The 23,804-nt window shown below is 46.1% G+C and overlaps 1 pseudogene; it reads right to left on the bottom strand.

Annotated features, from left to right (window-relative positions):
- Nucleotides 1-4,462: 4,462 nt before the first annotated feature.
- Nucleotides 4,463-21,928, bottom strand: LOC129464610 (S-phase kinase-associated protein 1-like; annotated as a pseudogene).
- Nucleotides 21,929-23,804: the final 1,876 nt, after the last annotated feature.

The following is a 23,804-nucleotide window of genomic DNA, read 5'->3' as shown; positions in this document are numbered from 1 at the left end:
CCGTCTCAAAAAGTAGAAATTTGGGCACAAACACAGAGGACCCTATGAAGTCACAGGGAGAAGATAGCCACCCAGAAGCCAAGGAGAGAGGCTTCAGAAGAAACCATCCCTGCCGACACCTTGATTTCAGACTTCTAGCCTAGAACTGAAAGAAAATACATTTCTGTTATTTAAGCCACATAGTATGTGGTTCTATGTTTGGCAGCCCTAGCAAACTAATACACAGCTATAAATAAGACCAAGTCTCTGTCCTCCAACACCTCTATTCATCAAGCATTAATTTCGTGAGGCGTGAGGCTGAGTGAATAATTTTTACATGTCTATTGCTATCTTTCAAAGCTGTGTAATCACTGTGAATTTCATTCAAAAAGCCTTCATCGAAAGAGTCTCTTGGAGGAGGTGGGGAGAGGGAGAGCATCAGGATAAAAAGCTAATGTGTGTGGGATTTAACACCTAGGTGAGGGGTTGATAGGTGCAGCAAACCATCTTGGTACACGTTTACCAATGTAACAAACCTGTACATCCTGAACATGTATCCTGGAACTTAAAATAGAATAAAATTAAAAAGAGTCTTTTTTTTTTTTTTTTTTTTTTTGAGACAGGGTCTCACTCTGTCACCCAGGCTGGAGTGCAGTGGCATGATCACAGTTCACTGCAGCCTCAACCTCATGGGCTCAAGCGATCCTCCTGCCTTAGCCTCCCTAATAGCTGGGACTACAGGCTTACAGATTATGCCAGGCTAATTTTTTAAAAATTATTTCTTTCCTTTTTTTTTTTTTGAGACAGAGTCTTACTCTGTCACCCAGGCTGGAGTACAGTGGCGCCATCTTGGCTCACTGCAACCTCTGCCTCCCAGGTTCAAGTGATTCCCCTGCCTCAGCCTCCTGAGTAGCTGGGACTACAGGCGCGTGCCTGGCTAATTTTGTATTTTTTTTAGTAGAGACAGGGTTTCACCATGTTGGTCAGGCTGGTCTTGAACTCCTGACCTCAAGAGATCCACCCATGTCAGCCTCCCAAAGCACGGGCATTGCAGGCATGAGACACCATGCCTGGACTGAAAAATTTCTTGTAGAGATGGCGGTCTCCAGCTGGACGCAGTGGTGGGCGCCTGTAATCCCAGCTACTTGAATCTGGGAGGCGGAGGTTGCAGTGAGTTGAGATCGCACCATTGCACTCCGCTTGAGCAACAAGAGCAAAAATCTGTCTCAAAAACAAACAAAAACACACAAAAAAAGAGAGATGGGAGTCTCACTATGTTACTCAGACTGGTCTCGAACTCCTAGACTCAAGCAATCCTTCCCCCTTGGTGACCCAAAGTGCTGGGATTATAGGCATGAGCCGCCACGCCCGGCCAACTCTCTTAATTTTGAGTGGCATTTTATCATTGTGTATATTTGTACTAAAGAAAGTCTCAGTTGGATACTAGCTTGCCTTTAACACTTTCTAATACTTGCTAAGTTCCCTTTATAAGCAGTAGAAAGGAAGCCGTAGGCTCAGAACCTTCCTCAAGAAGAAATACCTGCATAGAATTGAATAACATTGCTGTTTTTCCATTATATGCACTTTCAGGGTTACTTCTATCTAAATACAAAGTGATAATAATTTTCCATTTGTCACAGTAATAGCATGTTTTCATTTCAAATAATTTTTTAGGCAAAAAGCAAGTGATTAGGCTTTAAGAATGAATATTCAATAAATAATAGTAATGTGATTTGTGTATATGGCAAAATCATGATGATGGTATGAAAATGACAGAAAATTGGAAGATACTGAATGAGGTGATTTCTGTGCTCCCCTACTAAACAATCAGAGAAATTGCTAGCTTTATCATTTTTATTCATGTATTCACTTATTCATTCCACTGACACTGATTAAGCCCACCCCAGCTTCCAGACATTACATTAAGCATTTTGCCACAAAATATCTATTTCAGTGCAAAAATAGATGAGAAATATACACAGAACCACCTTTGTCTCATCCATTGCTGTAACCCCAGCACCTAGCACACTGTGAAGGCACTCAAAACTTTGCCTTTGCATTATAGGGGCATTTTTGAGTCAAGATTCAACCTTTTTTTTTTTTTTTTTTTTTGAGACAGGGTCTTGCTTTGTTGCCTTGGCTGGAGTACCATGGCACAATCATAGCTCACTGCAGCCTCGACCTCCTGGCTTCATGAAACTCTCCCTCCTTAGCTCCCCCCACCAACCCCCACCCTCCACCAAATAGATGGAACTACAGGGGCATACCACCATGCCTGGCTAATTTTCTTTTTCTTTTCTTTTCTTTTTTTTTTTTTTTGAGACAGGGTCTCACTCTGTCATCCAGCCTGGATTGCAGTTGCGTGATCACTGCTCACTGCAGCAGCCTTGAACTCTTGACCTCAAGCAATCTTCCCGCCTTGGCCTCCAAAGTGCTGGGATTACAGACATGAGACACCGCTCCCTGGCCAGGCCAGGGGTTTCACCATGTCAGCCAGGCTGCTCTCAAACTCCTGACCTCAAGTGATCCCCCCACCTCAGCCTCCCAAAGTGCTGGTATTACAGGCATGAGACACTGTGCTCGGCCCACTTCAGCAAATTATAAACCCCCTTAGGCTCCCAATCCCATCTCGCCTCTACTTTAAAGTCTAATGTGACCTTCTCAGCGGAGACAGACCCATTCTTCCTCAGAACTCCTGCTCATTTAGAGTTTGTATACATAACATGGAGACTCAACAGAAAGAATGATACAATTGCCTCTTCTATTATTGCCTCCAAATGGTTTTATTTAATTTCCTTGTGTAGACTATGAGCTCCTTGGTGACATACAATCGCTTCCATTTTATGCGCTCTTCCACAGGGCTCCAAAAAAGTCCCCCTTTTTCTGGAGATAACCAAAATCAGTTTCTGTTGCTTGCAACCAAACTACTCCCTGACTTATCCAGCATGAACAACGGGTGGGAAAAAAAATTTTGAATTAAGTTAAATAAATGCCACTAAGGACAAGTTAACAGTCACATAGGTTGCTTAAGAGATTCCCTTACATCTCAGGCAGGGCCTATTTACTTATCTTTTAAATTCATTCCTCACAAGCTCAATTATGCAGTTTTTATCAAAGTTATAAATGAATATCAGGAAAATAGCTGTGGCAGGTGCTTCTATGAGAGAAAGAGCTGATAGCCCAGCCAAAACGAAGAGAGAAAAGCCACACATGGCAGAGACAGCCAAAAATTCAACAATCACAGGGATTTGGGTAGAGGTTAAAAAAAAATTCATGAGCTCAATAGAACTGGATGATAGCCCAGTATAATAGGCAGTGTTCATGATGGTGCCCTGAGTCATTTAGAGTAGGTTTAATTTTCTGGTATCTTCTATCTGCAGATAGCATGGAACTGAATAATTCATTTTAGAAAATTTCTAACCCAAATGTCTACTTAAGAAAAAAAAAAGTGTGGGGCTCCGTAGAAGGTTCACACTTGAAGAAATTCATACAATCATGAATTTCTTCATTCAACAAATATTTATTGAGCACCTACCCTGAACCAGGCACTGTCCTAGGTCAAGGATAGATGGATGATCAAGACAGATGAAGTAGATGCAGTGGGACCCACCTATAGTCCCAGCTACTTGGGAGACTGAGGCAGGAGGATTGTTTGAGCTTGAGAGTTTGAGACTAGCCTGGGCAACATAGTAAGACCCTGCCCCCCCCAAAAAAAGACAAATGAGATTCCTGGAGTTTATTATTTATTTATTTGAGACAGAGTCTTGCTCTGTCACCCAGGCTGGAGTATAATGGAGCAATCTCAGCTCACTGCAACCTCCACCTCCTGGGTTCAGGCAATTCTCCCGCCTCAGTCTCCCGAGTAGCTGGGATTACAGGTACCTGCCATCATGCTCAGCTAATTTTTGTATTTTTGTAGAGACAGGGTTTCACCATGTTAGCCAGGCTGGTCTTGAACTCCTGACCTCAGGCGATCCGCTCACCTCAGTCCCAAAGTGCTGGGATTACAGGTGTGAGCCACCTCACCCGACCTGGAGTTTATTTTACATGGGGAAAAGACCATAACCAAAGAAACACTTAAATAAACAGGATTATTTTATTTTATTTATTTTTTGCAAGTTGTTTTATTTACAATACCACCTTTCAAAAGGTCACTAAAGTTAACTAGACAATAAACTAGGCAGACATTGCTTTACAAAAAAAAAAAGAAGGAAAGCTCAAAATGTCACTTATAGAGAACCCACTGTTCAGTTTTATTCACAGCAAAGAGAAAAGAAACTTTCGATCATACTAGAGGAAACTCAGTCATAGGTTTGGAATCTGTACTCAAACTACACATGCAGTGATGACGATATTCTGCTAATACAATTGATATGCTGCTGTGCTTGTCTACTGTTTGTCTGATATTGACAATTATAAACAGGGCAGTGCAACCAGTATTTGAAACAATCGTTACAGTGTGACAGTTGTCAGGCACAACATTTCAAGTCTCTTCACACCACTGGTTCTCTTTGGGTATCTGGGCTTCCTCCAGTAAAGTCAGTTTTGGTATCAACGGAAGACTGTTTGTGCAAATCTCCTCAGGAGCCTTCCCTTGATCAAATAACAACAGTCTTGCATGGAACATCAAGCAATCCTTTGATGTCTAAGTAGTTTGCAGCCAAAATGACTTCAAAAAGTGTTCCTGGGTCAATTTTCAGGAATTCTTGGTCCCAAGCAGGGATAGCATCTGTTCACTTTTCTTCGTTCTCATCAGCCTCTGCAGGAGGAGGAGAGCTATCCTTTTGGTTGGTGCACCACTGAATTATCTTTTAAAAAAAAATTATTATTATTTATTTATTTTTGAGATGGAGTCTTGCTCTGTGGCCCAGGCTGGAATGCAATGGTGCGATCTCAGCTCACTGCAACCTCCGGCTCCTGGGTTCAAGCGATCCTTCTGCCTCAGCCTCCCAAGTAGCTGGGACTACAGGCATGCTGCCACCACGGCTAGCTAATTTTTGTATTTTTAGTAGAGACGGGGTTTCACCATCTTGGCCACGCTGGTCTCGAACTCCTGATCTCATGTGATCCGTCGGCCTCAGCCTCCCAAAGTGCTGGGATTACAGGCATGAGCCACCGTGCCCAGCCTGAATGACCTTTTTAATATTGCTGCATTAACATTTGGCAGAGGAACTGGGTCATTATCTCCTTCATCATCCATTCCCAGATGTTCCAACATGATCTTGAGAGTCACAGATTGTTTGGCAATTTCCACATCAACTTCAAATGGCTCTCCATCAGAACTCAGCAACTTAATTGAAGGTATTATGGGTGTTGGGTCTTAAGGAGACGGCCAGCCAGAGGCTAAGGAGAGCTTGACGGCCTCAGCGGAGAAAGAGGAAAGGCAGACGACGGGGCCTCTGCAGCAACGCAGCATCTGCTCAAACAGGATCATTTTAAATAGCAATGTGTTATACTATATATGGAAATATATCAGATTGATATAGTAGACAGTGCCTGGGTGGAGGGTAGATAAATTATATTGGGTGATCTGAGGAAGAACATTTAAAGTCATTCCTTTCTCCACTTTTTTCTTTTTTGAAAAAAATTTTAGGACTAGGTGCTGTGGGAGGAATGACCTGGGAGGAATGACCTTCCCAGCATTTTGGAATGCCTCCCAGCACTTTGGGAGGCCAAGGTAGGCAGATTGCTTGAGCTCAGGCGTTTGAGACCAGCCTGGGCAAAATAGTGAGACACCATTTCTACCAAAAATACAAGAAATTAGCCAGGCGTGGTGGCGCGTGCCTGTAATTCCAGCCACTCGGGAGGTTGAGGTGGGAGAATCACTGGAACCAGGAAGGCAGAGGTTGCAGTGAGCCGAGACTGTGCCATTGCACTCCAGCCCGGGTGACACAGCGAGACTCTGTCTCAAAAAACAAACAAACAAACAAAAAACCTATTTTTAATTATTATGCCTACATTAAGTTGTACATAGTTATGGGAACTTCCTGCATTTTTACCCTCCTGAATCCCAGAGGTAACTGTTTTCAGCTGGAAGACTCTTTGCCTCAGAGAGCTATTGACAGCTTCCCTGAGCTGGAGACAAGGAAACAAAATAACCACATCCTTTTGTCAAAGAGATATTTGAGTAAAGTTAAGAGTCCTGGCTTCTAGAAGGAAGTTTTTTTGCAGTACCTAGATCAAGACATCCTGTAGCCAATCTGAAAGGCTGTCCAAGCAGGACCCAGAACATAAGTCAGCAATGGGTTAAGGGCTCTCAGTGGAGAAGGTGGTTTTATTCCCCTGGTTTAGCCGTCAGGGGCTCGGCCCCCACACTGAAGAGTTAATAACCAAACAATGACTGTCACTAATTCACGGAAGGTTTGAAGCTGTTTTAGCCCCAATGTGCTCTGTGCTCAGTCATCCAGAAGTTACCTAGGGTGGAGGCATTTCATGGTCTGACACTTTGACACAAAGCCATGTGACAAGCAATCTCTCAATGATTCCTCCAAGGCCAGCAACTGTCCCACCCTGGCTGCCAAGTAAAATCTATGACCCCCATGCATGCCCTCCAGCTGCCGACTCTCTCAGCAAAGTTCCTCCTTTGTCCATCAGAATATCTGGCATTTTCCCCTAAAGGCTGGTTATAAAACTTCCACCTGCTTCCAGCAAAAATACTCAAGCAGATTCCAATTTTGCTTCACATGCCGCAGGAATGTGAATAATCCCATTTAGGAAGATGCTTGATTAAGTTTTGAGAACCCGAATCAACTTGGTCATTCTTCAACCCCTAGAGCAGGGCTGTCAAGAGAAGAAACACTTCTACATCAACTATTGCCCAGAGAGGAGTCTTGTTAGGCTGGTTCCAAACAAAAGGAGTTCCCGTAAGAGGCAGTAATGCGATTTCCACATACGAAGTCCCTTAGAACAGTGCAGACTCTTTGGCCCCAGTGAACATGTGCTCCAGGAGACAGCTGGCCTCTGACAAAAACCAAAGTCCCCAACGCAGAGAGAAGAGAGAGCCTGTATCATCAGGACTGTTATGTCATTCATCCTCCCAGCTGCCCAGCCTTATAGGTGGAAAGACTCAAAAGCCAAATTTACTGAGCCATTACCTATATGAAAAGTGTGTTATCGGCTGAGTGCAATAGCTCACGCCTGTAATCCCAACACTTTGGGAGGCCGAGGCAGGAGGATCATTTGAGGCCAGGACTTCAAGACCAGTCTGGGCAACATAAGGAGACCCTGTTTCAATTTTTTAAAATTCTAAAGAAAAAGAAAAATATGTGATCACATCATTTAACAGGTTGGTAGCAAAGTCTCTCTCTGATCTCCCCCTATGCCAACTGCTGTGGTAGCTCCCTCTTGCAGGAAGCTATGAAAGAAGAAGGCTGGGCCAGGCACGGTGGCTCAAGCCTGTAATCCTAGCACTTTGAGAGGCCGAGGTGGGTGGATCGCCTGAGGTCAGGAGTTTGAGACCAGTCTGGCCAGCATGGTGAAACCTTGTTTCTACTAAAAATACAAAAACTAGCCGGGAGTGGTGATGCACATCTAGAATCCCAGCTACTCGGGAGGTTGAGGCAGGAGAATCGCCTGAACCCGGGAGGCAGAGGTTGCGGTGAGCTGAGATTGCGCCATTGCACTCCCGCCTGGGAGACAGAGAGACCCTCCATCTCAAAAAACAAGAAAGAAAGAGAGAGACAGAGAGAGAAAGAGAGAGAGAGACAAAGAAAGAGAGAGAGAAAGAAAGAGAGAGAGAAAGAGAGAGAGAAAAAGAAAGAAAGAAGAAAGAAAGAAGAAGAAAGAAAGAAGAAAAAGAAAGAAAAAGAAAGAAAGAAAGAAAAGAAAGAAAGAAGAAAAAGAAAGAAAAGAAAGAAAAGAAAGAAAAGAAAGAAAGAAAGAAAGAAAGAAAGAAAGAAAGAAAGAAAGAAAGAAAGAAAGAAAGAAAGAAAGAAAGAAAGACTGGCAGCTCTGAGAACAGGTACCTAAATCCTTGTAGTTCCCTGTGCCTGTCTCCCAAACCTGAACTAAGACAAGCACATGGCTTCAAGGTGGCAGAGTCCTCATCACAGCTGGGAAGAGAAGAAAAGCCCTTGCTTTAAGACCTGTGCTGGGTACCTTGAAAACTGGTATGTTTCAACAGACAAGAATTCCCTTGCTAAATTCTTTTTTGTTGTTGTTTTTGAGACAGTCTTTCTCTGTCGCCCAGGCTGGTGTGCAGTGGCGTGATCTCGGCTCACTGCAACCTCCGCCTCCCGGGTTCCAGTGATTCTCCTGCCTCAGCCTCCTGAGTAGCTGGGATTGCAGGCATGAGCCACTGCACTCGCGCTCCCCCGCCCCTCTGCTTGCTAAATTCTATCAAAGCAATATTTCCCCCACAAGGGTACCTGGTATGATCTCGCATATATGAATACCTAAATAGTTTCCCTCCATTACTGCAGAGGTGGAACTAAGGGGCCTATAAAGTGTGAAATGAGAAATGGTTGCCGAGTCATTTAATGCTAATTACCACTCAGGTGATGTGGCTAAGGCTTCCACATTCTTACAGCTCCTGAAATCAGAATCTGGTTAGCGGCTATTTTAAGACTGCATTATAAAACCTGCCCCCAAATGCTTTCTAAATAAGGAGACTGTTATGGGCTGCCACCCATCTTTCCCTCCTGTTAATCATTTCAAGGATTTATGTTGTATACACAGAGTGACTACTAACCAATTAAATCATTAAGGACATTTTTTAATTTGAATGATTTAGTTGAACTTTAGAAGAATCCTCCTTCCCCATCATCCCCCTACATCTTTTAATTTAAGTACTTGAATTCTTCTATCACAGTCTATTAAAGGTATAAATAAATAAGTTACGAGTCTACTGATAAAATCTAGGGAAATTGTTTTTATTTTTAAATAACATATTTGTGTAAGAATGATTGGCTTAATTACAGAACTAAAAACGATTGTGAACCCTAAATTTTCTCTTTCCGAGTTGTGCTGTTTTGATTGCTTCAGCGGTAGGATAACCAATCCGTTCATTTTGTTCTATTTTCCAGGTTTCCAACTCTGCCATATTTATACTAAAAATCATTGGTGATTCTGCAAGACAAAAAAAAATTTAGTGACATGTAGTTCTCCCAATATCTTTATTGAGTTACAAAATTACTAATAACATTCATAGTCTTTCCCTCCAAGCTACCTTTCTTCTTGTGTCCATATATCTGCCCAAAGTCAGAAGCCAATTAGTCTTCTTAGAATATTGTTTCGACTTTGCAAAAACAAAAATTATTGTTTCAACTCTAATACCCACTCAACCTCCACCCAATCCAATCAATCAACAGCCCAATTTGATCTCATCTCTGAATTAACTCTTTTTTTGTTTGTTTATTTAATAGAGATGAGGTCTTGCTATGTTGCCCAGGCTGTTCACAAACTCCGAAACTCAAGCAATCCTCCTGCCTCAGCCTCCCTAAGCGCTGGGATTACAGCACTTAGTGAGCCACTGTACCCAGTCTGAATTAACTCTTTAACTTTTTTTTTTTTTTTTTGAGACAGAGTCTCACTCTGTTGCCTAAGCTGAAGTGCAGTGGCATAATCTCCACTCACTGCAACCTCAGCCTCCAGGGTTCAAGCAATTCTCCTTCCTCAATCTCCTGAGTAGCTGGGACCACAGGCCCGTGTCACCAATGCCTGGCTATTGTTTGTATCTTTAATAGAGACAGGGTTTCACCGTATTGGCCAGGCTGGTCTCGAACTCCTGACCTCAAGTGATCTGCCCTCCTTGGCCTCCCAACGTGCTGCTGGGACTACAGGCGTGAGCCACCGCACCCAGCCCTGAATTAACTGTTGAATCCAACCCCCCTCCCCAGGCCTGGTACCACTGTTGTAGCTCAGGACCTGGCTGTGTCTCACTGGAATAATGAGTGTAATAGCCCGGTGGGTTCGCCTTGACCACTGCCTAGACAGAGCCAATTTATCAAGACAGGAAGAATTGCAATAGAGAAAACAGTGAAGAGTAATTCACGCAGAGTTAGCTGTGCAGGAGACCGGAGTCTTATTATTACTCAAATCAGTCTCCCTGATAAGGGAATCAGAGTTTTTTTGTTTGTTTGTTTTTTTGTTTTTTTTTTTGAGATGGAGTCTTGCTCTGTCACCCAGGCTGGAGTGCAGTGGCTCGATCTCGGCTCACCGTAAGCTCCGCCTTCCAGGTTCACACTATTCTGCTGCCTCAGCCTCCCGAGTAGCTGGGACTGCAGGCACCCGCCACCACACCCGGCTAATTTTTTGTATTTTTAGTAGAGATGGGGTTTCACCGTGGTCTTGATCTCCTGACCTCGTGATCCGCCCACCTCGGGAATCAGAGTTTTTAAGGATAATTTGGTGGGTGGGGGGACAGCCAGTGAGTCAGGAGTGTTGATTGGTTGGGTCAGACATGAACTCACCTGGGTGAGTTCCACAAGAACACGGATGGGGGCCACAAGATCAGATGAACCAATTTATTGATCTGGGTGGTGCCAGTTGATCCATCAAGTCCAGGGTCCGCAAAATATCTCAAGCACTGACCTCAGGCTTTCCAAAGTGACGCTATCTCCAGGAGCAATTTGGGAAGGGTCAGAATCTTGTAGCCTCCAGCTGCATGACTCCTAAACCATAATTTCTAATCTTTTGACTAATTCGTTAGTCTACAAAGACACTCTAGTTCCCAGGCAACAAAGGGGTTTGTTTTGGGAAAGGACTGTTATCGTCTTTGTTCTAAACTATAAACTGTAAGCTAAATGCCTCCCAAAATTATGCCCAGGAATGAACAAGGACTGCTTGGAGGTTTAGAAGCAAGGTGGAAATGGTTAGGTCAGATCTCTTTCACTATCCCAGTCATAATTTTGCAATGGCGGTTTCATGAGCAGTCCCATAATTGCGCTCCCTAGTACCAGCCCAGCTGCCTCCACCCTGCTAGTGTGATGTTCTGGTCTTTTTTTTTTTTTCTCTGTTTTGAGACAGGTTCTTGCTCTGTTGCCCAGGCTGGAGTGCAGTGGTTCGATCTCGGCTCACTGCAACCTCTGCCTCCCAGGTTCTTGGGAGGCTGATTCTCCTCAGCCTCCCAAGTAGCTGGGATTACAGGTGCGCACCACCACGCCCAGCTAATTTTTGTATTTTTAGTAGAGATGGGGTTTCACCATGTTGGTCAGGCTGGTCTCGAACTCCTAATCTCAGGTGATCCGCCTGCCTCGGCCTCTCAAAGTGCTGGGATTACAGGCATAAGCCACCGTCCCTGGCCTGTTTTTTTGGGCTTTGAGACAGGGTCTCACTCTGTCACTTAGGCTGGAGTGCAGTTGCACGATCACAGCTCACTGCAGCCTCAACCTGTTGGGCTCAAGCAATCATCCCATCCCTCAGCCTCCTAAGTAGCTGAGACTTCAGGCACACACTACCACACCCATCTAATTTTTGTATGTTTTGTAGAGGCAACGTTTTGCCATGTTGCCCAGGCTGGTCTTGAGCTCCTGGCTCAAGTGATCCACCGACCCTGACCTCTCAAAATTCTAGGATTACAGGCGTGAGCCAACACCACACCCAGCCACGTGATATTCTAAACACAAATCAGAACCCTGGGTCCACATCCACCATATACAAAGTCCATGGTCTTTAGAATGGCCCAGTGAGGCCATTTCTTGTCTCCCCCAGGCCAACTTGGGGCCCCTTTCTCAGACCTTCACATATGTCCCGTGCACTGGGGATTGCACAGCATTTTAATTCTTTGCTTGCAAAATTATCTCCCTCAAGGCCAGGCGCAGTGGCTCACGGCTGTAATCCCAGGACTTTGGGAGGCCGAGGCAGGCAGATCACTTGAGGCCAGGAGTTCGAGACAAGCCTGGGCAACATGATGAAACCCTGTGTCTACTAAAAAAAGTACAAAAATTAGCTGGGCCTGGTGGCACATGTTTGTAATCCCAGCTACTTGGGAGGTTGAGGTGGGAGGATCACTTGAACCCGGGAGGTTGCAGTGAGCTGAGATCACACCACTGCACTCCAGCCTGGCTGAGAGAAGTAGACCACATCTCAAAAAACAAACAAAAAACAATCTGCCTCACTAGACTATGAGCATCCTAAAGGAGGGAACTATGTTTTTCCCAGCGCCTCACACTGAGAAAATGGTTTAAAAACAAACAAACAAACAAAAAAATTGCTTGTAGATAAAAAGAAAAGGCCAGGCTTGGTGGCTCACTCCTATAATCCCAGCACTTTGGGAGGCTGAGGCAGGTGGATCACCTGAGGTCAGGAGTTCGAGACCAGCCTGGCCAACATAAGGAGGCCCTGTCTCTAAAAAAGAAAGAATAGAAGATGGGCAATAGGAAGCCCATTGAGCTTCACATACTGTGATAGTCCACAAAAGTGACTTGTCAGCCTGCTCACCTAACTTCTCAGCATGAAAAAGGGGATTCCAGTAGAGTGGCCATTGCTGCATCCAGTCTATTTGGGGAGAGTCCCCTAGCCGCAGGCCAGCTTCGAGTATGTGTGACCTGTACCATCACACAGCATCCCACACTTAAAAAGCCCTTACATTTAATTTAACGCTCTTCTGTTACTATCTTGAAATTCTTTATTCTGATTCTGTTTGTTTGTTTGTTTGTTTGTTTGTTTGTTTGTTTGAGATGGAGTCTCTCCCTGTTGCCCAGGCTGGAGTGTGGTGCGATCTCGGCTCACTGCAACCTCCGCCTCCTGGGTTCAAGCGATTCTCCTGCCTCAGCCTCCTGAGTAGCTAGGACTACAGGTGCGTGCCCCCACACCCGGCTAATTTTTTATTTTTAGTAGAGACGGGGTTTCACCATGTTGTTGTCCAGGCTGGTCTCAAACTCCTGACCTGGAGTAATCTGCCTGCCTTGGCCTCCTGAAGTGCTGGGATTATAGGCATGAGCCACCGCGCCCGGCCTAAGCCACCATGCCCGGCTGAAATTCTTTGTTTTTTTTGTTTTTTTGTTTTTTTGTTTTTTGAGACGGAGTTTTGCTCTTGTTGCCCGGGCTGGAGTGTAATGGTGCAATCTTGGCTCACCGCAACCTCCGCCTCCCGGGTTTAAGCGATTCTCCTGCCTCAGCCTCCCGAGTAGCTGGGATTACAGGCATGTGCCACCACGCCCGGTTAACTATTTTTTTATTATTTTTTTCAGTAGAAAAGGGGTTTCTCCATGTTGGTCAGGCTGGTCTCGAACTCCTGACCTCAGGTGATCCGCCCGCCTTGGCCTCCCAAAGTGCTGGGATTATGGCATGAGCCACTGCACCTGCCCTGAAATTCTTTTTTTTGTTGTTTTTTTGAGATGGAGTCTGGCTCTGCCGCCCAGGCTGGAGTGCAGTGGTGCAATTTCAGCTCACTGCAAGCTCCGCCTCCCAGGTTCACGCCATTCTCCTGCCTCAGGCTCCCGAGTAGCTGGGACTACAGGCGCCCGCCACTACGCCCGGCTAATTTTTGTATTTTTAGTAGAGATGGGGTTTCACCGTGTTAGCCAGGATGGTCTCGATCTCCTGACCTCGTGATCTGCCCGCCTCGGCCTCCCAAAGTGCCGGGATTACAGGCTTGAGCCACCGCGCCCGGCCCCGAAATTCTTAATAAGTTATTAACAGTGAGCTTACATTTTCTATCAGCACTGAGCTCTGCAAACTCTGTAACCAGTCTTGCCTAGTGGGTATGGAAATCATAAGCGCTGGGGGCTCAGATCCTCTTGCTTCCTACTCCCCCTCTCATCCTCTCATGCATATATTCACCAAGCAGTCATTATCTGCAGGCTGAGTGAATATTTCTAGTGTTTCTATCTACTGCTATTTTTCAGGGTTTATGTCATCACTTTTTTTTTTTTTTTTGGAGACAGAGTCTTGCTCTGTCGCCCAGGCTGGAGTGCAGTGGTGTGATCTCGGCTCACTGCAGCCTCCACCTCCCGGGTTCAAGCAATTCTCCTGCCTCAGCCTCCGGAGTAGCTGGGACTACAGATCCATGCCACCACGCCCAGGTAATGTTTGTATTTTTAGTAGAAACGGGGTTTCACCATGTTGGCCAGAATGGTTTCGATCTCTTGACCTTATAATCTGCCCACTTCAGCCTCCCAAAGTGCTGGGATTACAGGCGTGAGCCATGGCGCCCAGCCCTATGTTATCGCTATTGAATTTAATAAAATACACATGTATTTGAAAGAGTTTCTTAATTTTATGTGACATTTTATCGCTGAGTATATTTTCTACCCAAGAAAGTCCTGGTTAGGTACCAGCCTGTCTCTAACACTTTTCTAACACTTGCTAAATTCCCTTTGTAACTTAGAGGAGGCTGCAGGCTGAGAACCTTCCCCAAGCAGAAATACCTGATTAGAATTGAACAGCTCCTGGTGGTACTTTTCACCTCCTGGGAGCCAGGAGCCCCGGCACGCCTAAGTACAGTCACTTAGATGCTACTACCCAGGAGATGAAGAGGTGATGAGAAGCTCTCCCAGGGAGATCATGGTCACAGTATCCCTGCTGGCTGTCACCTGCAGGACTCCTCTCCAAGGCTCCTTTTCAGCTCCTACCCATCTTCCCAACCTGCACCTTTGGGCACCCACTGATTGCCAGAGCACCCGTAGACTTCCAATAGATTCCATTTCCATTTGAGGAAGCATGAGTGGGTTGCTGCTGCTTGTCACATGGGAGAGCTTTCTAAAAAGTGAAAAAAATCAAAACTACTTTTGCTGCAGGTTCTTATTCCTTTCACTTGTCGCTACTTGTCTAGTGAGAGGTGAAGCCAGCTGGGCTTCTGGGTCGGGTGGGGACTTGGAGAACTTTTGTGTCTAACTAAAGGATTGTAAACGCACCAATCAGCGCTCTGTAAAATGGAGCAATCAGCAGGATGTGGGCGGGGCCAAATAAGGGAATAAAAGCTGGCCACCCCAGTCAACAGCGGCAACCCTCTCGGGTCTATTCCACACTGTGGAAGCTTTGTTCTTTCGCTCTTCACAATAAATCTTGCTGCTGCTCAGTCTTTGGGTCTGCACTACCTTTATGAGCTGTAACACTCACCGCGAGGGTGTGTGGCTTCATTCCTGAAGTCAGCAAGACCATGAACCCACCGGGAGGAACAAACAACTCTGGACGCACCACCTTTAAGAGCTGTAACACTCACTGCGAAGGTCTGCAGCTTCACTCCTGAAGTCAGCGAGAACATGAACCCACCGGAAGGAAGAAACTCCGGACACATCTGAACATCTGAAGGAACAAACTCCGGACACACCATCTTTAAGAGCTGTAACACTCACCGTGAAGGTCCGTGGCTTCATTCTCGAAGTCAGCAAGACCAAGAACTCACTGGAAGGAATAAATTCCGGACACAGTAGGTAGGACTGCATGGTGCTAGAGAACACAGCTGCCTGCCTCCAGGGGGCTCAGCCAAGCTCTGCACTAGCCCCTGGCCACATGGAGCACGTTTGGCATTTCACTCAACAGGTAGTTGTTGTTAGTTCCCCACCCTTTCTCTCTATCTGATCCACCTGGGAGTAACACCTAAAGGTTACTTTGGCCTCACCAGGTGCATAGTCTGTCCGGAACCCTTTGTGTGTGTGTGTGTGTGTGTGTGTGTGTGTGTGTGTGTGTGTGTGTGTATATATGTATGTATATATATATATATATATATTTTTTTTTTTGAGACGGAGTCTGGCTCTGTTGCCCAGGCTGGAGTGCAGTGGCGCTATCTCGGCTCACTGCAACCTCCGCCTCCCGATTCAAGCAATTCTTCTGCCTCAGCCTCCCAAGTAGCTGGGATTACAGGCACCCGCCACCATGCCCGGCTAATTTTTTGTGTTTTTAGAAGAGATGAGGTTTCACCATGCTGGCCAGGCTGGTCTCGCACTCCTGACCTTGTGATCCACCCACCTCAGCCTCCTAAAGTGCTGGGATTACAGGCGTGAGCCACTGTGCCCAGCTCAGAGCCAAGCTCTTTTACCACTAAACACTACTGCCTTCCCCTGGACCATCTAGCTAGCTGTGGTCCACTGTGACCTCAGATATCTTTCTAGATCTAATGCATTCATACCAGTTCTGTGCCTGCGTCCTACATGCATAAACATGCCATCTTATAATAGTGCCTACTGAATGGCATTATTTTTCACTAAGAGTTGCTCCAACTGCCCACCCCAATCTATTACAAAGGCTGGTGTTAACAGTTCAGAGTAGGGGCAAAGGTGGAAGTTCAGGGCTGGAAGACTGGGTGTATAGAAGCTAAAAGAGATGAACAATATGGCTTCTGTGAGAAGTACATACAGTGGATGGATCAACATTTCCTGCCTTCTCCTAGGGTGGGTCTTCCTCCACAGCAGACGCTGGAAAGTTAAGAACCACAGTTCCCAAGCTCCAGGATTCCACATGCTGATGAGATTCCATCAACCATCAGGAAGCAATGAGGATAAGACCACCCTTCTGCTGCTTCCACTGTTTCTCGTGGCAAGGGCCATTCCTGTGGAGTCTGGCTTTCCCATGGTGGCTTCCCAAGCCAGCCAGTAACATAAGAGTCAGTAATTTCCTTGCTGCCTGACCTCCCACTTTTTTTTTTTTTCTTTTTTCTTTTCTTCTTTCTTTTTTTTTTTTTTTTTTTGTGGTGGGGGCTGGATAGAGTCTCACTCAGCCACCCAGGTTGGAGTGCAGTGGCGCAATCTCGGCTCACTGCAACCTCCGCGCCCCCTCCCCATTTCAAGCAATTCTGCTGCCTCAGCCTCCCTAGTAGCTGGGATTACAGGCTCACACTACCACACCCAGATAATTTTTGTATTTTTAGTAGAGATGGGATTTCACCATGTTGGCCAGGATGGTCTCCATCTCTTGACCTCGTGATCCACCCGCCTCGGCTTGGGTGGGATTACAGGCGTGAGCCACTGTGCCTGGTCTTCTTTTTTTTCTTTTCTTTTCTTTCTTTCTTTTTTTTTTCTTTTTTTTGAGACAGAGTCTCGCTCTGTCCCCCACGCTGGAGTGCAGTGGCACGATCTCGGCTCACTGCAACCTCCACCGCCCGGGTTCAAGCAATTCTCGTGCCCCAGCCTCCCAAGTACCTGGGACTATAGGTGTGTGCCACCACGCCCGGCTAATTTTTTTGTGTTTTTAGTAAAGACAGGGTTTCACCATGTTGACCAGGCTGGTCTTTAACACCTGACCTCAGGTGATCTGCCTGCCTCGGCTTCCCAAAGTGGTGGAATTATAGCCGTGAGCCACTGTGTCCGGCATATGCTCCCCCTTCTAAAGCTCAGAGTGGTACTTTCAGCCTCCTGATCGATTCTGTAATCAATATTAATTCTCCTTCAGCCTAAACTAGCTAGCCAGCCAGAGTCGATTATGTCTGTCACTGACTCCTGACCAGTACAGCACTGAGATGAAAACTTGACCAGGACTGCGGCAGGGAGGAGATTTCATTGCCAAATACTTTATTTAAACAAAAAACATAGAGAATAGCATGACAAACATCTTTGTATCCACCACCAAGTTTCAAAAATAAAATTGAGGTTGGGCCAGGTGGCTCACACCTGTAATTCCAGCAATTTGGGAGGCTGAAGTGGGCGGATCACTTGAGGTCAGGAGTTGGAGACAGCCTGGCCAACATGGCAAAGCCCCCAACTCTACTAAAAATACAAAAATTAGGCTGGCATGGTGGCATCGCCTGTAATCCCAGCTATTTGAAAGGCTGAGGCACAAGAGTCATTTGAACCTGGGAGGCGGAGCTTGCAGTGAGCCGAGACTGGACCACTGCACTCCAGCCTGCACCACAGAGTGAGACTCTGTCTCAAAAATAAATAAATAAATAAATAACAAAAAATGACCATGCACGATGGCTCATGCCTGTAACCCCAGCACTTTGGGAGGCCGAGGCGGGCGAATCACCTAAGGTCAGGAGTTCAAGACCATCCTGGCCAACGTGGTGAAATACTGTCTGTACTAAAAATACAAAAATCAGTCGGACATTGTGGTGGGTGCCTGTAATCCCAGCTACTGGGTAGGCTGAGGCAGGAGAATCACTTGCATCCGGGAGGTGGAGGTTGCAGTGAGCCGAGATCTCACCACTGCACTTCAGTCTGGGTGACAGAGCCAGACTCCATCTCAAAAAAAAAAAAAAAAAAAAGGAAGGAAATAAAATTGATGGCTCTGTTTCCTCTTTACCACTTAAAACCTCTACCTCTTACTTCAAGGACCTATCATCTTGAAGTGCCTGTGTATGTGTTTACATTTTTACCTCTTATGTAGCCCATATATCTCTGACTTTGTGTGCCTCCTTCTACAACTTGCTTTTTTTCCTCAACATTATGTTTTAGAGATTTACCAATACTGATATACGGTCATCCCAGTTTATTCTTTTTTTTTTTTTTTTAAGGGACAGAATCTTGCTCTGTCACACAGCTGGCATGCAGTGCAGTGGTATGATCATAGCTCACTGCAGCCTCAACCTCCTTGGGCTCAAGCGATTCTCCTGCATCAGTCTCCTGAGTAGCTGGGAGCACAGGCATGTGACACCACGCCTGGCTTGTTTTTTTATTTATTATAAAACCAGGGTCCTAGCCAGGCACAGCGGCTCACGCCTATAATCCCAGAACATTGGGAGGCTGAGGCGGGTGGATCGCCTGGGGTCAGGAGTTTGAGACCAGCCTGGCCAACATAGTGAAACCCTGTATCTACTAAAAATACAAAAAATTAGCTAGGCGTGGTGGTGAGCACCTGTAATCCCAGCTACTAGGGAGGCTGAGGCAGGAGAATCACTTGAACCCGGGACGTGGAGGTTGTAGTGAGCCAAGATCACACCATTGCACTCCAGCCTGGGCAACAAGAGTGAAACTCCATCTCAAAAAAAAAAAAAAAAACCCGAAAAGCAGGGTCTTACTATGATGCCCAGGCTGGTCTTGAACTCCTAGACTCAAGAGAAGCCTCAGCTTCCCAGAGTGCTAGGATTATAGGTGTGAGCTACCAAGCCCAGTCCTCAGTTTATCGCCTAGGCTGGAAAGCAGTGACTCAATTACAACTGAATTGCAGCACCTTCCTTGGCTCAAGCCTACCTCCCGAATAGCTGGAACTACAGCCCTACAGCCGTGGCTGGCTAATTTTTTTTTTTTTTTGTAGAGGTGGAGTTCTGCCATTTTGCCCAGGTTAGTCTCAAACTCCTGGGCTCAAAGGATCTTCCTGCCTTGGCCTCCCAAAGTGCTGAGATTATAGGTATGAGCCACCATGCTCAGCCAGTTTATTATTTTAATCAGTTGCATGGTATTCCATGCATGAACATATTATCTGCATGGTTATATCACAGTTTATTCTGCTATTGATGAAGGACGTAGTTTAACTTTCTGAACTCTAACTGGGGATGGCATTTCAAATGTCTTCAGGACAGACAGATAAGAGAAATACATGAAATGCTTTGCAGAGTAACAGTAATGACCGGTGCCCATGGTGACCAAGGCATTCACATTTCTGTCTTAAAACTGCACTAGCTGGGCATGCCTCATCCCTGGAGCATCAGTGTCCACTGTGGTGTCCTCAGTCTCTACGCTTACGGTTGAGGCTTCTTAAGACAAAGACCCATGACAAACGGTACCAGATCACTTTCAGGAAATGAAAATAAAGTGAGTGACTGGCTTCCCATCCCAACAGCTTGCGCCTGAGTTCTGGGAAGATGGTGATGATCTCACTGACCAATCATGGAGCCGTTCTAACACCTTGCCAGGAATTCTGGATGAAACCGGCAGCTCAGTGCAAACAATTCAGGAGTTTCTCAATAACCAGGGCTGGAGATTAGTTACTTTGTCACTCAAAGCTACTGAATCATGGAAAGTGGAGATGCACTTGCTATGGTTCAGTTCCAGTTGGCAGAACTTCCCTGGACACTGTGGGAAGAAGGATAAAAGAATGGCTTTGCAGACAAACATGCATAAATCCCAGTTCTGCCTCTTTCTTTGTTTTGTTTTTTGGATTTTTTTTTTTTTTTTTTTTTTTTTTTGAGACGGCGTATCGTTGTGTTGCCCGCACTGGAGTGCAGTGGTGCGATCTCAGCTCACTGCAACCTCCACCTCCTGGGTTCAAGCAATTCTCCTGCCTCACCTTCCCGAACAGCTGGGATTACAGGCATGCACCACCACACCCGGCTAAGTTTTGTATTTTTAGGAAAGATGGGGTTTTGCAGTGTCGGCCAGGCTGGTCTGGAACTCCTGAACCCAGGTGATCCACCCACCTTGGCCTCCCAGTGTGTTGGGATTACAGGCGTAAGCCACTGCACCCGGCCCAGTTCTGCCTCTTTCTAAGTGAATGACCTTGGACAAACAGTTTCCTCTCTCTGAGCTTTGATTCCTTTATATCTAAATGGGAAATTAAAATAATAACTGGGCTGGGTACACTGGCTCATGCCTGTAATCTCAGCACTTTGGGAGGCCATGGTGGGTGGATCACCTGAGTTCAGGAGTTCCAGACCAGCCTGGCCAACATGGTAAAACTCTGTCTCTACTAAAAATAAAAATTAAAAAAAATTAGCCAGGCGTGGTGGTGGGCATTTATAATCCCAGTTACTTGGGAGGCTGAGGCAGGAGAATCACCTGAACCAGGGAGGCAGAGGTTGCAGTGAACCGAGATCATGCCATTGCACTCCATCCTGGGCGACAAGAGCGAAACTCCATCTCAAAAAATAAATAAATAAATAAATAAGATAATAACTGGACATGGCTTGTTTGGTTTCCTTTTCTTTGGGTAACAGCACCCGGATTTGCTTCTGGGGAAACACCCCTCTGCCACTCGTAGTCCATACATTTTGGATGGTGGCACCACTGCCCTTAACTTCAGAGGTGATATAGGACGCTGACTGCCAGCAAGACTTACCATGTCCCTGGCCAAATCACTGGTTCACAGGCAGGCATTTCATGCAGTCAGAGCCAGTGCAATACAACGAAACTTTTATTGGAATATCAAGTGCTTTTCCCTGATGTACTTGAACTTGGGGAGGATGTGAGCCTACAGTTGCAGGAGTCAATAAAGTGATTTTCTTTTTGTTGCTTTCTTGGAGACAAAGCAGCTCTGTCACCCAGGCTGGAGTGTGGTGCTGTGGCGTGTTCACAGCTCACCACAGACTCCACTGCTCAACCTCCCTGGCTCAAGTGATCCTCCCACTTCTGCCTCCCAAGTAGCTGGACTACAGGCAAGCCACCATGCCCAGCTAATTTTTTTTTTTTTTTTTTTGAGACAGTCTCGCTCTGTCACCCAGGCTGGAGTGCAGCGGCACAATCTCTGCTCATTGCAACCTCCACCTCCCAGGTTCAAGCCATCCTTCCACCTCAGTCTCCCAAGTAGCTGGGATTACAGGCATGCACCACCATGCCCAGATAATTCTTTGTATTTTTAGTAGAGATGGGGTTTCACCATATTGGCCTGGCTGACCTCAAACTCCTGACCTCAAGTGATCCTCCAGCCTTGGCCTCCCAAAGTGCTGGGATTATAGGCATGAGCCACTACCCCAGGCCATGGAGCCACCACAGTTTTTTGTTTGTTTGTTTGTTTGTTTGTTTTTTGAGACGGAGTCTTGCTCTGTCACCCAGGCTGGAGTACAGTGGCCCGATCTCGGCTCACTGCAAGCTCCGCCTCCCGGGTTCACGCCATTCGCCTGCCTCAGCCTCTCCGAGTAGCTGGGACTACAGGCGCCCGCCACCACGCCCAGCTAATTTTTTTGTATTTTTAGTAGAGACGGGGTTTCACTGTGGTCTTGATCTCCTGAACTCGTGATCCGCCCGCCTCGGCCTCCCAAAGTGCTGGGATTACAAGCGTGAGCCACCGCGCCCGGCCGCCACCACAGTCTTGACCAAGAATGAAGGCAATACGGAAGATAACATTGCTGAGAGGTGGACAGAAACCAGAACCTAGTGTCATCATTTGAGTTTGCTGGAGCACAGAAACCAGTATATGGCACTTCAACATGGTAAACTGAAGAAACCTCAAGGCCTCTCTGACCTTGCCCGTCCCCAGCCATCCCTCACAAAGCACAGGTTAACATTGAAGTTCCTTCAGCTGACTGAAATCTAGACCCGCCAAAAAAACTATTGTGTTTTCTTTCCCCTCCCTGTTAGACCAAGAAGAATGTAACCACACCTGAACAGACCTTTTCCCAAGATAATCTCCAAGTTTTTTTTCTTTTTTCTTTTTCTTTTTTTTTTTTTTTTTGAGATGCAGTCTCACTCTGACCCCTAGGCTGGAGTGCAATGGTGCAATCTCAGCTCACTGCAACCTCCGCCTTCCGGGTTCAAGCAATTCTTGCTGCCTCAGCCTCCCCAGTAGCTGGGATTACAGGTTTGTGCCACCACGTCTGGCTAACTTTTGTATTTTTAGTAGAGACAGGGTTTTGCCGTGTTGGCCAGGCTGGTCTCAAACTCCTGACCTCAAGTGATCCACCCGCCTCAGCCTCCTAAAATGCTGGGATTACAGGTGTGAGCCACCGTGCCTGGCTTGTCCAAGTTCTCTGTTCCTTGATCCACTCGTTCTTCCTAGTAATCCCCTCAATAGATTTCCTCTTTTCCAGTCCTCCCATAAGCTATTTTACCAGGATGGTATATGAACTTCTGAACCACTGTGCAGTTGGGTAATCACTCTCCGTTTCTCCCCGAATACATATTAAGATTTGTGGCTGGGAGCCGTGGCTCACAGCTGTAATCCCAACACTTTGGGAGGCCGAGGCGGGCAGATCACTTGAGGCTAGGAGCTTGAGCCCAGCCTTGCCAACATGGTGAAACCTCATCTCTACTAAAAATATAAAAATTAGCCGGGTGTGGTGGCATGTGCCTGTAATCTCAGCTACTTGGGGGCTAAGGCAGAAGAATCACTTGAACCCAGGAGGCAGAAGTTGCAGTGAGCCAAGATCGCACCACTGCACTCCAGCCTAGGTGAGAGAGTGGAAACTCTGGCTCAAAAAAAAATTAATTAATTAATTAAAAAAAAAGATTTGTATCCCTTTTCTCCAATTAATCTGTCTTTTGTGAGTTCATTCTTTTTTTTCTGCAAATCTTCAAAGGGTGAAGAGGAAATTTCCTTTGGTCTCTACAAGTTCCTGCTCAAGTTGTTTTTTTTTTTTTGCGACGGAGTCTCGCTCTGTGGCCCAGGCTGGAGTGCAGTGGCACCATCTCGGCTCACTGCAAGCTCCGCCTCCCAGGTTCACGCCATTCTCCTGCCTCAGCCTCCTGAGTAGCTGGGACCACAGGCGCCCACCACCACACCCGGCTAATTTTTTGTATTTTTAGTAGAGATGGGGTTTCACCATGTTAGCCAGGATGGTCTCCATCTCCTGACCTCGTGATCTGCCTGCCTCGGCCTCCCAAAGTGCTGGGATTACAGGCGTGAGCCACCGCATCCGGCCCTGTGCTCAAGTTATACTGAAGGCTGAGATCAACTGTGGGACTTTTTAGCTCCTCATTAGTGTGTATATTTGTTTTGCTTAAGCCAGGTTGAGTTAGGTTTTCTGTCATTTGCAGGACAGTAAGACTTCACCAACAGTTGGCCTTAGTGTGCAGCTGTGAGGATTAATTGAGATGACATGAATTATTCCTACTATGAGCAAGATTCCTTTCCTTTCCTTGTTCAGATCCAGAGCTATTTTCATCTAACTCCTTTTTAATTTCATGTAATCCTAAAATCATTCTGAATTTCTGAAAACATCTGGAAACGATGACATATCAGAAACATGAAAAAATTAGAGATGCTTAGCTTAAAAAAGATTGCTTGGCAATGTCATCACTTTCTTGAAATAGTGAAGAGCCTGTCATATGGACAAGAATCAGAGTTGGAGAGCAGAATTGGGCAACCAGGTGGAAGTCAGCAGAAGACACTTTGCTTCAACGTGAGGAAGAACTTTTTGT

This window comes from Symphalangus syndactylus, chromosome 16 (assembly GCF_028878055.3).
Source record: "Symphalangus syndactylus isolate Jambi chromosome 16, NHGRI_mSymSyn1-v2.1_pri, whole genome shotgun sequence".
NCBI lineage: Eukaryota > Metazoa > Chordata > Mammalia > Primates > Hylobatidae > Symphalangus > Symphalangus syndactylus.
The sequence above is the reverse complement of the archived record's forward strand: the minus strand, read 5'-3'. Positions and strand labels throughout refer to the sequence as shown.